Raw genomic sequence first — 17,144 nt, 5'->3', positions numbered from 1 at the left:
TTACCTGTGTTGGCCACGCTTATAAACAGCTTTGCCATTTGTCTCCACTCTTTGCTAATCTATTTAAGCCGTGCTCTCAAAATTCCAAGTTTGGAGATCTTGAAGAGTTTCAAATGGCTATTTTTAAACAGCAATACACCGAAATTTGTCAGTAAGTGTTTGTTTGAAAGGAAGGAAAGTGACACCTGCTTTTCTGTCGTGGGAGCACACAAACACAACTCCAGTTATTGTATTTGCTCACTACATGCTCCAGGTTTTATATACGCTCTTCTTTTTTAGCAATAGCACTTAAACATTTTAAAAGAAGGGAACAAAAGGACTGAAAAGAGGAGGCAGTTCTGGAAAATTACAACACACACAAAAAAGTTCTGCCACTCCATCGTGTGCGTTAAAATGTCATGTGGGAAGCATCGAGTGAAACTCCTCCTGCACATGTGCTGAGCATACCTGCCATCTGTGTTGCATGGCTGGAGGGGTCCAGATGGGAGGTTCGGTTCTTCCTGTGGAAACCTCACACACACATGTGGAGCCAAACAGCACCGGCTGCTTCCTGCCTGGCATCTCTGTCACGGAGGGAAGATTGTAGCTGGGGAAACACACAGGTTTCACGAAGGCCCTTTTCTGATGTTTCAGTGCAAGGAATCGTTCTCATCAGACGTTAGAAGGTCACTCTAGGCTGCCCTGGAAGCCCATAGAAACGTAGAAGACTGACCGGCAGAAAAAGACCTCATGGTCCATCTAGTCTGCCCTTATACTATTTCCTGTATTTTATCTTACAATGGATCTATGTTTATCCCAGGCATATCACTGTGGATTGACCAACCACATCTGCTGGAAGTTTGTTCCAAGCATCTACTACTCTTTCAAAAAAATCATATTTTCTCCCGTGGCTTTTGATCTTTCCCACCATTGACCTCAGATTAAAAACACTTAAACCCTCCTGAACCTTATTGAACCCTTTCACATATTGAAATGCCTCGATCCTGTGTGTCCCCCCCCCCTGTTTCCCTTCTGTCCTCCAGACTAGACAGATGGAGATCTCCTTCTGGCAACCTTCTTAGGTCAGGGACCATTAAAGCTTCTGTTTCCTCATCCTCAGAATCTGAGAATTCCCGAGGCTGACAAGGAAGACACCAAGTGGGTAGCTCGATTGTCTCTCCTGATTGCCAGTTGGGATTCAAGGACGGCTGTGGTCTTGAAATAAGTCCAAGAGACTAAAGTGACGCATCTCCACTGCTCCAGTAGGCAGCCTCTGGGCACTTGAAGGGGTTCTCTCCAAAGTAGCCCAGGATTCAGATATTGTGAATCTGATGAGGTTCAGCCTTCTGCCTTCTGCTGTACGAATCCCAGCGACCGTTGAGGTCCCACAGAGTTGGCCTTCTCCGGGTCCCATCGACTAAGCAATGCCATCTGGTGGGACCCAGGGGAAGAGCCTTCTCTGTGGTGGCCCCGGCCCTCTGGAATCAACTCCCCCCGGACATTAGAACTGCCCCTACCCTCCTTGCCTTTCGCAAGCTCCTAAAAGCCCACCTATGTCGCCAGGCTTGGGGAAACTGATATGCCCCTTAGCTACTATGATTTACTATGTATGGTTTGCTTGGGTTGTGATAAGGGTTTCAATCTGATTTTTTTTTAATATTGGATTTGTACATTGTGTATTGTGTTGTGAGTCGCCCCGAGTCTTTGGAGAGGAGTGGCATACAAATCTAATAAATTATTATTATTATTATTATTATTATTATTATTATTATTATTATTATTATTATGTCAGTACAACACAGCAAACGAGATCACTATGCTGGATTTCATATTTCATCACCAGTCGGGCGCTTCCCAAGCACCTAGGACTGTGGGATGTAGCGGTGAATTATGTTTGCCGATCCCACTAAAGCGGCCTTTTGCAATTGACAGATGGAGATGTTGTCAATTCCAATGGTTTTCAAATGTCCACTGAGATCCTTTGGCACTGTGCCCAGCGTGCCAAGGACCACTGGGACCACTTTCACTGGCTTATGCCAGAACCGTTGCATTATTATTATTATTATTATTATTATTATTATTATTATTATTATTATATCTCCCCCGGGCATATACAATTTATGCATGGTATGTTTGTATGTATGTATGTTTGTTTAGTAAATGGTTTTTTAAAAAATTATTTTAAATTATAATTATTAGATTTGTCATGAACTGTTTTATTTTGTTGTGAGCCGCCCTGAGTCTGCGGAGAGGGGCGGCATACAAATCTAAATAATAAATAAATAAATTACTATTACTATTACTATTGCCTAAATCCACAACTAGCTTGACCATGTGCATGAATCTGTATGAATGACATGTTTGTATGTTGTTGAATTGTTGTACTACGGGTTTTAATTAGGGTTTTAGTACTTAGATTGTTTCTCAACTTCTTTTTATTGCTGTTGCAATTTTATATTGTTGTAAGCCGCCCTACAGATAATAAATATTGGGGAACTTCCTGGAGTAGATTGGGGCAAGTTCCTTCTGGGGGTGGTGAACCCCGTCCCAAAGGCGCTTTGCAGACAGGTGGATGTATTCTGCTGTGTTTAACTTCAACGCGCATTTTCCATCTGACCCGACGGGAGGAATGCTGGAGAGATAAATGATTTCATTGGCAAACCTGCATGCCATTTTAATGTGTTACAAGGGGAGATTTGTTTTATATCAAGGCTATCAGCCAAATTGCATGCATTTTTACTGTGAACTCAACCTAATGGAAGAAATCTTAATTCCTCTTTGCATTGTCCAGATGTTCGAACATTATCTAGATTGTTTCCCTGGGAGTGAGTAGCTAGGCCAAGTTAGTAAGGCTCTTGAGCTAGTTGGAACTGGGGGTGTAAATCCCTTTCTGAGAAGGGGGCTTAGAGGAATATGCACACTTTTGACTGGAAGTAGAAAGTAAAGGCAAAGAGACGTGGTACATTAGTGGATCTTAAAACAAATGGATGTATGGGAATAATTAAAGTGCAAAGAGTCTGTGCTGAATACTTGAGCCAAGATATTTCCTGTTAAGCCAGAAGTATCTACGGAGAGGGGCGGCACACAAATTAAATAAATAAATAAATAAATAAATAAATAAATAAATAATAAATAAATAAATAAATAAATAAATAAATAAATAAATAAATAAATAAATAAATAAATAAATAAATAAATAAATAAATAAATAAATAAATAAATAAATAAATAAATAAATAAATAAATAAATAAATAAATAAATTGGGGAAAAGGAATCCTCACGCTGAGTATTGCATTGGCAGTTCTGTGTTAGCAAAAACTTCAGAAGAGAAGGATTTAGGGGTAGTGATTTCTGACAGTCTCAAAATGGGTGAGCAGTGTGGTCAGGCGGTAGGGAAAGCAAGTAGGATGCTTGGCTGCATAGCTAGAGGTATAACAAGCAGGAAGAGGGAGATTATGATCCCGCTATATAGAATGCTGGTGAGACCACATTTGGAATACTGTGTTCAGTTCTGGAGACCTCACCTACAAAAAGATATTGACAAAATTGAAGGGGTCCAAAGACGGGCTACAAGAATGGTGGAAGGTCTCAAGCATAAAACGTATCAGGAAAGACTGAATGAACTCAATCTGTATAGTCTGGAGGACAGAAGGAAAAGGGGGGACATGATCGAAACATTTAAATATGTCAAAGGGTTAAATAAGGTCCAGGAGGAAAGTGTTTTTAATAGGAAAGTGAACACAAGAAAAAGGGGACACAATCTGAAGTTAGTTGGGGGAAAGATCCAAAGCAACACGATAAAATATTATTTGACTGAAAGAGTAGTAGATCCTTGGAACAAACTCCCAGCAGACGTGATTGGTCAATCCACAGTAACTGAATGTAAACATGCCTGGGATAAGCATATATCCATTGTAAGATAAAATACAGGAAATAGTATAAGGGCAGACTAGATGGACCAGGAGGTCTTTTTCTGCCGTCAGTCTTCTGTGTTTCTATAAGTATCTGGCTTTCTGGGCGACCCTCGTATATTCTGATTTTAAGCCCCCCTCCTGCTGTGTTCTCAGCAGATCTCGAAGCTGCCAAGTTGGAGCCCCTGTCATTCATTCTCTGCATATTTGAGAGCAAGAGGGAGGAGGAGGAGGAGGAGGCAGGGAAAGGGATCTGTTTGCAGAGGAGGAGGAAGTATTCCGGGGATGGGCTGGAATCGGAGAGAGAAGGCTTCTGTTTTGATAGGATGACCACGAGGGTTTTTATCAGAGTTTGTCTTGGAAAAGGCCCAGGACGGAGGCTTAACAACAGCAAAGGGTTTTTCCCCTGCAGTCAGAACCGGAGGTAGCAATTTTTATGGCCTCTTTTTTTTTTGTTGTTGTTGTTGGTTGTGGATTTCCCCCCCCAGGTTTTCCAGGCAGGTGGAATCTGAGAAAGTAATTGAAGCCGCTATCCAGAGGCCTGCCAGATGTGAGCTAGCGATGCAGTGGGTTTACCCTCATCTGTACTGCAATACACAGCATTGATGGTTGTTTATGCCGGTGATAATAGCAACAACAACAACCACATTCTGTGCTCTCTTTTTGGCTTGTGCTTTTTTCTCAGTCTTCCTCTTTCTCTTTTAAATAATTCACTGTTTTGTCCTGTAGCTTTATCCGTTCAGGGTTTTATTGATATAAACTTGGACTAGACAGAATTAATCACCAATATCGTTCAATATAACTTTTTACTTGCTGGGGCAAGTAAATTGGGTAATTGTTACCTCTCCTTTCCCAGTGTGAATCACATACAATTATTATATATTCCCTTTTCCCAGTGTGAACAATATACAATTATTATGTTTATTATGTAAACTTATGAGCACAGTAGTTGGTCTGGTTTAGATAAATACCTTTTTTTCTTTTAATGAATTCACTGTTTTGTCCTGGGGTTTTATCTGTGCAGTAAACCAGGAACTGATCTGAACAGCATTAATCACCGATATTGTTCAATATAACTTTTCACTTATTTATTCATTTATTTGGTTGGATTTCTATGCCTGGGTAAATTACTTGCTGGGCAAATTGTATAATTGTTAGCTCCCTTTTTTGCAGTATGAATAATATAGTTGGTCTGGTTTGGATAAATACCTGTTTTCTTTTAATGAATTCACTGTTTTGTCCTGTAGTTTCAGTAAACTTGGAGCTGAACTTTACAGCATTAATCACCAATATTGTTTAATACAACTTTTCACTTGCTGGGGCAAATTGGGTAATTGTTACTTTCCTTTTTCCGGTATGAATAATATACAGTTATTATGTTTATTATGCAAACCTATGAGCATTGTAGTTGGTCTGGTTTGGATAAATACCTTTTTCTTTTCATTAATTCACTGTTTTGTCCTGTAGTTTTATCTGTGCAGTAAATTTGGAACTGACCTGAACAGCATTAATCACCAATATTGTTCAATATAACTTTTTACTTATTTATTCATTTATTTGGTTGGATTTCTATGCGGGGATAAATTACTTGCTGGGGTAAATTGTATCATTGTTAGCTCCCGTTTTGCATAATATACTTGGTCTGCTTTGGATAAATAACTCAGATTTTCTTCATGTTGAATTATATTTTACACTCTAGGCGAGAAGAGTTATTATTGCTGACTTTCTGGTGGAAAATCTGTTGGTAGCAGTGTTTGGATTATTTCCTTTGCCTTTTTCATATTTGGTGGTCTTCACACTGCTGGTAATTTTCCATTTTGCTAGACATTATTTCCAAAAACTAAATATGAGGAAATGTCTTTCTTTAACAGACGGTGTCTGTTCAAGGGTTGAGCATGACAGAATCCCCAGGCAAACAAGGAATAGTATCAAGCAGCCTTATTTAGGGGTTTCTCTCTTTTTTCCCCCCAGAATGAGTCAGGGAGGATTAACCACAATTAGGTCAGTTATTTGGATTCCTGGCAAAAGTATTAGTATCCTCAAGCATGCTGTGTGCTAGTGATATTTAATGGTTGGGGAGGGAAGGGAAGGGAAGAAGAAGGGAAGGAAGGAAGAAAAGGAGAGGGGAGGGGAGGAGAGTAAAGGTAGGGAAAAGAAAGGAAAGGAGGAAAGGGGAAGGGAAGGGGAGAAGAAGGGATGGTAATGGGAGGGCAGGAGAGGAGAAGAAAGGAAAGAAAGGAATTAAGGGAAATGGGAAGGAAAAAGAAGGGAAGGGAAGGGAGAGGAGAAGAGGAGAGGAAAGGAAATATAAGGTAAGAAGGAAAGGACAAGAAAGGAAAGAAGAAAGGAAGGAAGAAAGAAGGAAGGGAGGGAGGAAGGAAGGAGAGAGAGAGGAAGGAAGGAAGGAACAAGGAAAGAAAGAAAGAAAGAAAGAAAAGAAAGAAAGAAAGAAAGAAAGAAAGAAAGAACCTTTAAATTAGATATCTGAAATATGCTTCTACTTCTTCTGGCTACTTTGTCTTAATCTTTATTTTTGGCACACCAATGGTTAATGAGTTAGTTAGTTTAGTTAGTTTATTAGATTTATGTGCCATCCTTCTCAGAAGGGGGAGGGGCAGCAAACAATGGACAGTTGTTTGTTGTTGTATTTCAGAACGTGGACGTTTACTTCTGAATTTTAGGCCATATGTTTCTTTTTATTTATTTATTTCGTCAGAATTTATTGGGTTGGATACACTGGAAGGATTCTAAAGAATTTGCGAGCCATATTTCTCTTTTAATCAAATCCGTTCTATGAAATAGAGGAGGACAGTTGCCTCTGTGGTTGATCAGTGGTTGGAAGGAAAGTCACCCACAACATATGAGTTCAACAAGAGAATCTCCTTCCCAGGACGTTATTGCCGAATAATCTCTGCTGGCTTCTTTGTAAAACCCACATGTCCAAGCAAACCCATCCCTTGGGTGTGACACTGTCAATCAGTCTTCACAATAATGCACTTTCTCTGCATAAATTCCCAGTTTGACCAAGTTATGACAGCTGTTCTGTTGAATGCTGTCAGATTCTCGTATCTATCCTACTGGTAGTTGTTATGCCAAACACTCCCAAATATTTCTGATAAGGAAGACATTTCATAAGGATGTAGAAATCTTCTTCCTTCAAAACAATGTGATATAATGTGAAAGAATGTATGAAAAATGGAAATATGTAAAAATAAACCATGAAGTAAATTATAGAAATGATATAATATTGGTAGCAATCCACATATAACCAATGTTGGAATCCTAACCTTTAAGACAGAGCATATGTGTGGCAGTGGTAGCTGTTCAACCAATAACACAGACTAATAAATAAGAGTATAAATATTATTTACAATGTATACAATAGATTAATCAGTATACAGTTAACTACATACCTATCCAAGTCAAGCAATCATATACAAACCAGATATCAGAATATACAACTTCATTTCTAAAAAATAAGTAGGGTTCTTTCCCCAAGAAATATGTCCTTTCAGATATTTAAAATTAATTTTATTAATACCTTTTTGAATAAAGGTTGACTCAGCCTTCCATCCTTCCGAGGTGGGTCAAATGAGGACCCAGATTGTGGGGGCAATAGCCTAGCTCTGTTCAAAAGTGCTATTGCTAACATGTTGTAAGCTGCCCTGAGTCTAAGGAGAAGGGCGGCATAAAAAATTAAATAAGTAAGTAAGTAAGTAAGTAAGTAAGTAAGTAAGTAAGTAAGTAAGTAAGTAAGTAAGTAAGTAAGTAAACAAATAAATAAATAAATAAATAAATAAATACAGTTCTATACGTACAGCAGCTAACCAATAATATTCTCACACAGTTCCATACAATACATAGACCAATATTAGGCACAAGTAATATATTAGCACACAGCAACATCAAGCATTAGCAAGACTAACCCAATAACCACCACCACCACCACAACAGAGAGCAACACATCTGACTCCCTTTGATGGTTAATTGTAGTCCCATCTCTTAAAGTAACATTAGACTAATTTCTCCACTCATATATTGCTGGTTTATTTCATATACTGACAAACCCAATTGGTGAAGTACCTAGGACTGACCAATATAAGAGATCAGGTATTGATCCATGTGAAATTACTGTGATGTTTTTAAAAATGAATAAATAAAGCATTTTTAAAAAAATAAAAATAAATTTTCCTTCTTCAGATGAGTTCAATCTTTAACTGAATCATCCAAATGTGGTTTTCCCCCCGCTCTTCATTATACAAACTCACGGGGTGACATTGATTTGTTTTCAAGAGAAATCCAGGAAAGTAACAAACACTGTGGGATATTTTTTGTATGTTATTGTATGGATACAACACATACATCCAGTGAAGGGCTGCAAAAAGTTTCCCTACCACGCTGTGGGCCTGGCTTCTTTTGTGGGTGTGGCTTGACAGTCACATGACTGGGGGTGGCTTAAAAGTCATGTGACTGGCTTAAAGGTGGCCAACTTGACGTCACTCATGTCAAGGATTAGGGTTAGAGTGCCTGGCCTCCCCTCCCCTCAAAGAGAGACAATTTCCCTCTCTGTTTACTATTACTGAATATCAAAAATATGCTATTTATATTTATTTATTTATTTATTTATTATTTATTTATTTACTTACTTATTTACTTATTTATTTATTTATTTTGCTCTTTAATTCTATGTATAGATGCCATATGTGTACACACCTGTTACACACAGGTATACAAAAATATACATGATCTACTATACTGCCCAAAAAAATAAAGGGGACACTTAAACAACACAATGTAACTCCAAGTCAATCAAACTTCTCTGAAATCCAACTGTCCACTTAGGAAGAGACACTGATGGACAATCCATTTCACATGTTGTCAACACATTCAACTTTTTACAGAACAAAGGATTCAATGAGAATATTTCATCCATTCAGATCTAGGATGTTTTTTTTGAGGGTCCCCTTGATTTTTTGAGCAGTGTATATAAACTGTATATGTACATACACACAACCTCACACACGAACAGCTCTTCTAAAATTAAACACATTCAACCTCATTTACTGCGATGGGAAAAATATATCCAGAGCCCAGAAGGGGAGGAAAAAGGGGAAAAATCAATATTTTTTTTTTACCAGTTCTGTGTATCTGACCGTACCTGTAGGAGCCCATCCCTGATACATTCCCTACATTGGTCATTAGTCAATAAGTGATGGCTCTTAATTCCCGTTACCATGAAGGCACTTTTGACAGCATGAAGTTTGCAGCAGAGGGGAGGAGGCTATAAATAAAAGCCGGACAGTAGCAGGGCTTCCCGGCACCAGCCTAAATTCCTCCAGGGCCTCTTCCAAAAACTTTTAAAGTTTAAAGACGTGATAAATGGGAACCTAGAAGCGAAAGGTTAAAAAAATAATCAGTTTATCACATCTCAAGCCAGATATAGACCGGCCTGCGCCCGTTTCCTTCAATATTATCATCTTTGTCCAAATGACTTCAACCGGTGGCCTCCGTCTTGAACAGTTGTCGCCTTGGTTGATGGTAGACCCAACGTGGGGTTGAAAGGTCGGCCAAGGGGCCTTTGTCGGCAGGGGGCCACCTGCCAGTTGATGGGTTTGAAGACCTGTCACCACATCGGGAGGTGACGAGAACTCATTAAGTGAATGATAACACTGGGGAACAATTTGTAACACAATTTCTGTTGAGTTTGATTTCTGAGCTTTTTTTACAGTTCATTAGCCCTGCTGGTTTCAAAACTTTAGTTAGTTTTCTTCTACCACGTCAGGTTTTTTTCTCTACGCCTTATAGATATAATATAATTAGGCAACATGAGCATCAAATTGCACCTTTGACATAACCATCTTGCTAATAACTCCCCGGAAAATCTTGGTGCAGTCAGTGGTGATCAGGGGGAGCGATTCCACCAAGGTCAAATACAAGCTGGATGGAAACGATCTAAAAGATGACCCACACCCTGTCAAGGACCTTGGTGCACTCGTTTCAAAAGATCTAACTCCCAAAGCTCACAGTAACCTGCACTTGTTGACTAAATGGATGGATGGATGGATGGATGGATGGATGGATGGATGGATATATGAATGAATGAATGGTTGGATAATTGAATGAATGGATGGATGGATGGATGGCTTATTAATTGGATTGTTACATGTTGTTTTTTATCATTATTGTTAGCCGTCCTGAGTCTACGGAGAGGGGCGGCATACAAATCAAATGAATGAATGAATGAATGAATGAATGAATGAATGAATAAATGGCTAGATGAATGGATGGAGGGAGGGAGGAAGGAAGGAAGGAAGGAATAAGTTAATACGTTCTTCAAAGTTGGTCTATCTGTGATAGCAGGTCTTCTGGCTCCCTCATTTGGGGATGGAAAGCAGCATAATACCAATTTCATTTTTGAGAATCAACAGAGAGAACAAGTTTCAAGTGTATTATTCCTGCCTTGCAACTTGGAGTAGAGTGCCTAGGCCTTGGGCTTATTATAGTCCCATTTCCACTGAATTTCAGCCATGTACGATCTCCTGCCATAAGTGGCTTCCTGATTCCATGGGGATTGCATGTGGACTAGGCTTTCTTGCCTGAGTAAGGTGAGTCTTCATTTACCTAACAGAGAAGAGTGGCCTTCCTTTCCATTGGGGGGGGGGGTCCACGGGAGACAGAGAAAGCAGCAGAGGGGGGGGGGGGCTGGCATTTCAAGTCTCTCCTGTTTCTCCCCCCCCCCTGTTGTCAGCTCAGAGAAATATTTTCTTAAGTTTCTACCAGGCTCCAGAGAACATGAAGACCAAAGAGAGACACACAAACCGGAGCTGCAGGCATCCTGATCCGTGTAGGTGAACAGAGCTGCATTTTTCAAATTTTCCATCTGTTAAAAAAAACCCACTCCATCAAAAAGGAAACAAACTGATAGGAAGCCAACTTTATTTTCCATTTCACACTTTATTCTGCTCCGGACCATTTGATTTTCCTTCCATATCTAACAATACCGCAAACACAGCAGCTGCATGCAACTATTTCAGGATTCTGTTGTGTCGCTTTGGCAAGATGGAATTCAGAGTGTGAACGTGAGATTGTAGACAATTTAAATATATATGTTGATCTGTGGAGCTTTTGGATCCGAGTTGTGGAAAGTGGGAAGTGAAATGCGACAGATCTATTTTGATCTTTCTGGGTTCTTTGGGTCCAGTGCTTGGAGGGGTTTCTCTCAACTCCCTAAAGACTCTGGGCAGCTCACAAGTATTAATAGTATCAATAAATGGTAATAGTATTAATAAATAGTATTAATATGCTAAACAATAATGAACCATAATACGCAGGATTAAAGGAAGGAAGGAAGGAAGGAAGATGGAAGGAAGGAAGGAAGGAAGGAGAAGGAAGGAAGGAAGGAAGGAAGGGAAAAGAAAGAAGGAAGGAATAAAGATGTCATGGCCCTCCAGATCACTACACTCCCATCATTCCACAAAATCTCATTGTTCAGGTTAAATTGGAACTTTGTGATAAATAAGTGGGTTTTGGGTTGACGTTTGGCCACTTGGTCCCTAAAAGGTTCACCATCATTGTCCTAGATTAACAAACAGGGATAGGCAATGGGTCTGTTGGGAAACATCTGGGTTTCTTCAGCCTTAAAGATGGCGTTGAAGGGGGGACTCGATTGAAGGGTATAAAATCCTGCGTGGGATAGAAAAGGTGGAGAGAGAAACATTCTTTTCTCTATCACATAATACTAGGACGAGGGGGCCCTCCCTAAAGCTCACAGGTGAGAAAGTGAGGACAAATCAAGGGAGATATTTCTTCCCCCAGAGGGTCCTTGGTTGATGGGATTCCCTTCCAGAAGAAGTTGTGACAGCTGTCAGCCTAAAGAGCTTCAAGGCAGGATTGGACAGATTCAGGGATGCCAAGTGTATCATAGGTGGTGATTGAAATGGATGTCCAAGTGCCGCCTCTATGTTGGTTGAGGCAGGCAGGGTTCCCTTGGGTACCAATAGTTGGGGGTCCAGGGAAAGGGAGGGTCTTGCCTTCTCCTTCTGCTCAAGATCCCCATGGACAATTAGTGGGCCACTGTGTGATTCAGCATGGCTCTTCTTATATTCTTATGTTCCCTTCCTTCCTTCCTTCCTTCCTTCCTTCCTTCCTTCCTTCCTTCCTTCCTTCCTTCCTTCCTTCCTTCCTCTCTCTCTTTCTCCAAGTTGAGGCAGGCAGGGTTCCCTGGGGTCACATTTGTTGGGGGTCCAGGGAAAGGGAGGGTCTTGCCTTCTCCTTCTGCTCAAGATCCCCATGGACAATTGGGGGGCCACTGTGGGCCACAGAAGGCTGGACTCCATGGGCTTTGGCCCCATTCAACAGGGCTCTTCTTAGGCTCTTATGCAATGGAAACAGACTAACTTTCACATTACATTACTCTTTGTTTGTGTGAGGCTTGGCAGTGCCGGTTTGTGTCTTCCTGGGGGAGTTTCCTCCTACAAAACACATTTCGCATCTTCACAGCCAGGACTAAGTCATCCTCCCCACCGAAAGCCCCAACCTGTCAGATAAGAGCCCTTCCACGGAAGGAGACCCTGAGGACAAGCGGAGAAGAGGATCACCTGGAGAAGAGGAGGACCCTGTTTCTCCTTCACTCCCTGCAGAGGCCTGAAAGGAGGGACCCAGTTTCCCCGTGGCCTCTGGCCAAGTCGGGACAAAAACAAAGAAAGTTATGGTGGGAGGGATTTGGTCAAACGCGCAGGGGGCCGCCAGGTCCTTCCCGAGACTTTCGGAGACATTTGTGGGTGTTTATTAATAACCTGAATGAAAACTCAGTGGAAGAAAAAAATAAATTTCTCTTCCAACTGTTGCTGTTCTTCTCTCTTCGCATTTATTTAAAATACTTTTTGTAATAAGAGCCTGGATGGTGCAGTGGTTAGAGTGCAGTGCTGCAGGCTACTTCTGCTGGTCCCCGGCTGCAGCAGTTTGGCAGATCGAATCTCACCAGGCTCCAGGTGGACTCCGCCTTCCGTCCTTCCCAGGTGGGTCAAGTGAGGACCTCAGACTGTTGGGGGCAAGAGCTGACTCTCCATAAACCGCTTGGAGAGGGCTGGAAAAGTCTGTGAAGACGTATAGAAGTCTAAAGCCCATTGCTAATATCCCAGCCAAATGCACACATGCAGTTTCTCCAAGCTGACCACGACAAAAGAAGGATGTTTAGGAGCCCTCAGAGAGCGTGGCATAAAAGTCCCATTAATAAATAAATAATAAATAAATAGTGACTACAATTGGGACAAGGAATTTGGTCGTTAAGAAAAACAGTTGCCAAGTGAATCTACGACTCTGCCTATGAGCTCACTTCAGCTTTCTTGGCTCTGCAGCTCAGCAGAGGTGGCCTGTGTGGGTCTAACACTTCCTCACCCGAATCGACCGAAGATGATGGAGATTGGCTTCCTGGGCTGTGTGCCAAGCCCCCCTCTTCCAAGTCACCCCCACCTCCTTCTTCGTCCGAGGAAACTACACTGCCTGACTCTGTCAGCAATAAAACAGGCCTCTGACCTGTTGATGTTTCCCCTGCATCCACCTCCACATTCCTTGGGGCAAGAGCTGGGCCAGAGGCAACCACAACACCTCCTAAGGCTTCATTTGGAAGAAACCAGCTCCTCCTCTAAGCCTAAACTGGTTTTGAGAGCGCTAGCTATGAAACAGCACTTTATTTCCCTGCTGGGCCTGCCCTTTCTGTAGCCACAATTATCCTCAAAAATGCTCTGTTTATTTCTCTGCAGGATTCTCAGGTTGCGTTTATTGTCTTCTGTGGCGAGGGCTGATGGCCCCATTCATCTCCCTTGCGGCTGTTATTATTTGTGATGATGGATTCAATAGCATTGCCGCATAATCATTTCACGAAGGGGATAGGAAGTTCAGATCTTATTTGGCAATTTTTTTCCTTATTCATTTTGGCTTGGCTGCTATCTTCCAAAACAGAAGACCACAATTCTGGAAATGAGACAACGACGCAATTAGAACAGTTTCTGATGATGGTTTCAATATTCTGGTTGCTTTAGTGCAGGAATAAAAAGATAAATGAGTTTATTACACAGATACATCGAGTGGTTTAATGACAGTCTCTGCTTCCTTTTGGCTTCTAGAATACTAGAATTCATGTCATCTTTTTAAACTGGGAAGTTTGGATTCCATTTCCCAGCACTCCCAGTTAGCAATGCATCCATTCTGGTAGAGAGACCACTTAGGAAAGCTAATATAGTTGGCAGAAATGACACTTAAGAAGAGATGATGAGTGGTTAAACTTGACCATGGAGCAGAATGGTTTCACAACTGGCAACTTCCAATCTCAACCAGTAAATGCTCTGTCTTACACATTGGGAAAAAGAATCCAAATACTAAATATATACTTGAGGAAATGAACTTGTACACGACCCTCACTCTGTCAAAGACCTTGGAGGACTCATATCCAACAACCTAAGTCCTAGAGCCCACTGTAACAACATTGCCAAAAAAGCATTGAGAATTTTCAATCTAATCTTATGGAACATTGGGGAACATTAAATAAATTAAATAAATAAATTTTAAATAAATTAATTAAACATTTATTTCTTTTATTTATTTATTTTATTTGTTTTGTCAAGTACGTATTGGTGGTATACAAAGATATAACAGTGTTTATATACATGATCCTAGTAAGAGAGAAACATGAGGACAGGGGACGGAAGGCACAGGACAGACATTGTAGCAGATGATTTTATGGGCTATGCTTAGGTCGTGCTTAAGGTGACGTAGTTCTAAGCTTTCTAAACCTAGGATTGTGAGTCTGTAGGAGATTGTGTTGCGAGTGGAGGAGTGGAGGGCTCTTTTCCTAAAGTATCTCTGGACTTTTTCTAGAGTGTTTATGTCCGAAATGCGGTGTGGGTTCCAGACAGATCAGTTGTATTCAAGGATTGGTCTGGCAAAAGTTTTGTCTGCTCTGGTGAATAGTCTGAGATTACTGGAGCAGAAGCTATGTAGGGTTTTGGGACCAGATGCCAAGAAGAAGGGGGGGGGGGAAACCACAGCATTAGCTTTCGCAGTCAATCAGTTTTTGTAAGCCTTGTGTTTCAAGACACCATGGAACAAATTCAGCTTCTGGGGTTGTCACTTTTCCATACTCTCGCTTCCTGTAGCTTCCAATCTAAGTGATTTTGAGACAATGCAGGGTCTCCACACTGAAAAGTTGCCTGTTTTGTGTTGTGAGCAATGTTGAAGTCTAGCTGGCTTCCACATATAAAATAAGGGAACAATTTCCCTCTGATCTCTCCTAAAATGGAATGGTTCATTGTTTCCCTATCAGTGACTGAAATCTATTGGATTGGGGAACTGGACAGAACTTTTAATAAATTTAAAAACAATTGTTGGGTAGCCGGGTGCATTTTCTCATCAACTTTGTGTAGTGTCTTGAAAGGGGAAAGTTTGAAAATCTCTGTTTGAGTCGTTTCTCTTGTTTTCTAAACTTGTCGTGTTTGGCTTTTGCAACTGTGGTGAATGTTGATTTATATAACATGTCACAGTTTGCAAACTTTGAAATAAACAATTTTCCATTTGACGTGATGTAACTTATTCGTGAATAAAGTATACTAGCCTCCAATGTTGGTTACTTTCCATCATTTTATATGAATATTTGGAAATCAAAGCATATTAAAACTGACTTGTTGTAGAAGGCACTGACCTACGAATGAAATGTACCCTGTAGATTTACTCTCTTTACACACTGTTTGGCTCCCATTGCTTTGAAGTTTTTGAAGTATTTAATTTTCTGTCAGCTTTATTCAAAAGTTTTGCTTGGATAGAGGTTCCGCGGTGTTATTTTACGGTGGTTTAGTTGTACATTATTTATACTAACAAAACGTTCGGTTCATTTGCTTGGAAGGTAGCTGCATTTTGGAAACAACCTCCTTTGAATCCTGTGTCCTATTTTGAGGGGATTCTTTTGCCCAGCTCGAGATTTAGAAGTTTAATGGAGTCGTTATAACAACGTATAATTCTAAATTGCATTAGAAAGAAAGTTCAGCAATGGGAAAAATGAAGAGATACCAAACGAGGGGACGATAATTTTAAAAAATCATGGAATGCGCAGAAATGGATACGCTGAGAAGGAAATTGAAAGGGAAAGAAGATTCAGATTATTATAAGATATGGGACAAATTTTAATAAATAGTTGAAAGAAAGAAATGATGAATGAAATGAAATTGAATAGGGATACTTCTCTAGAGTTTGAATAGAAAGAAGCAATTTTATTAATAATTTAACTAAAATGTGTAAGCATAACATTAACAAAGTAAGGTATAAATGTGTATATCTCCATTTAAAACTTCTAATAGAAATGGGGATGTACGGTATGTATGTATGTATGTATGTATGTATGTATGTATGTATGTATGTATGTATCTATCTATCTATCTATCTATCTATCTATCTATCTATCTATCTATTTGATTTATATGCTCTCTGATTTATATGCTCTCTGAGGACTTGGGGTGACCCTTGTAAAAAGGAAGGAAGGAAGGAAGGAAGGAAGGAGAGACAGAGAGAGAGAGAGAGAAAAGAAAGAAAGAAGGAAGCAAGGAAGGAGGGAAGGAAGGAAAAAAGAAAGTAAATAAGAAAGAAAGAATGAATGAAAGGAAGGAAGGAAAGAAAGAAAGAAGGAAAGAAAGAAAAAGAGAGAGAGAAAGAAAGAGAGCGAAAGAAAGAAGGAAGGAAAAAAGGAAGGAAAGAAAGAAAGAAAGAAAGAAAGAAAGAAAATCAATTCAGGTAAACGTAAGGCCCAGGAACTGTGGCGTGCCAGTTTACTGTAAATCTGCTATCGGAGACAGACCGGTGAGGGTGGGGAGAGGCCTCGTGGCTGAGTAAGGGCCGGGACATCTGGCTACTGTTATAGAAGCACAGAGCTTCCTTTGCACAAAGTTGTCAAGACAAACGTTCACATTCCAGATATTTGCAAATGGAAGGGAGGGGGGGGGGAGGAGGAGGGCAGCCGTTCCAAACTCTTGAGAGAAGTCGGATTGCCGCGCTCACCTTCATCCAAGCTCCAGGGCTGCATCAAATATTTGGAGTGGGGGTCTTGGGTGAAAAGGCCCCAGGTTTTCTCCGCTGCTGCGGAGGTTCAAGAGCCACGCCTGGAAAGCCATAAATTCCATCCGAATGAGGCAGCAGGGAGGGAGACCCTGCAGGGAAGGGCCGGCTGGAGCCTCCGCAGTCGTTCTGGCTGCACTTGCAGGTGGTTTCGG

The 17,144-nt window shown here is 40.7% G+C and overlaps 1 protein-coding gene across 2 annotated transcripts in view; it reads left to right on the top strand.

The window, feature by feature from the left end:
- SEMA3D (semaphorin 3D) overlaps positions 1–17,144 on the top strand; it is a 125,647-nt gene that overhangs the window by 14,738 nt on the left and 93,765 nt on the right. The gene's annotated exons all lie outside the window — the stretch shown is intronic.

Source organism: Erythrolamprus reginae, chromosome 6 (assembly GCF_031021105.1).
Source record: "Erythrolamprus reginae isolate rEryReg1 chromosome 6, rEryReg1.hap1, whole genome shotgun sequence".
Lineage (NCBI taxonomy): Eukaryota > Metazoa > Chordata > Lepidosauria > Squamata > Dipsadidae > Erythrolamprus > Erythrolamprus reginae.
This window is presented reverse-complemented; position numbering and strand designations above follow the sequence as displayed.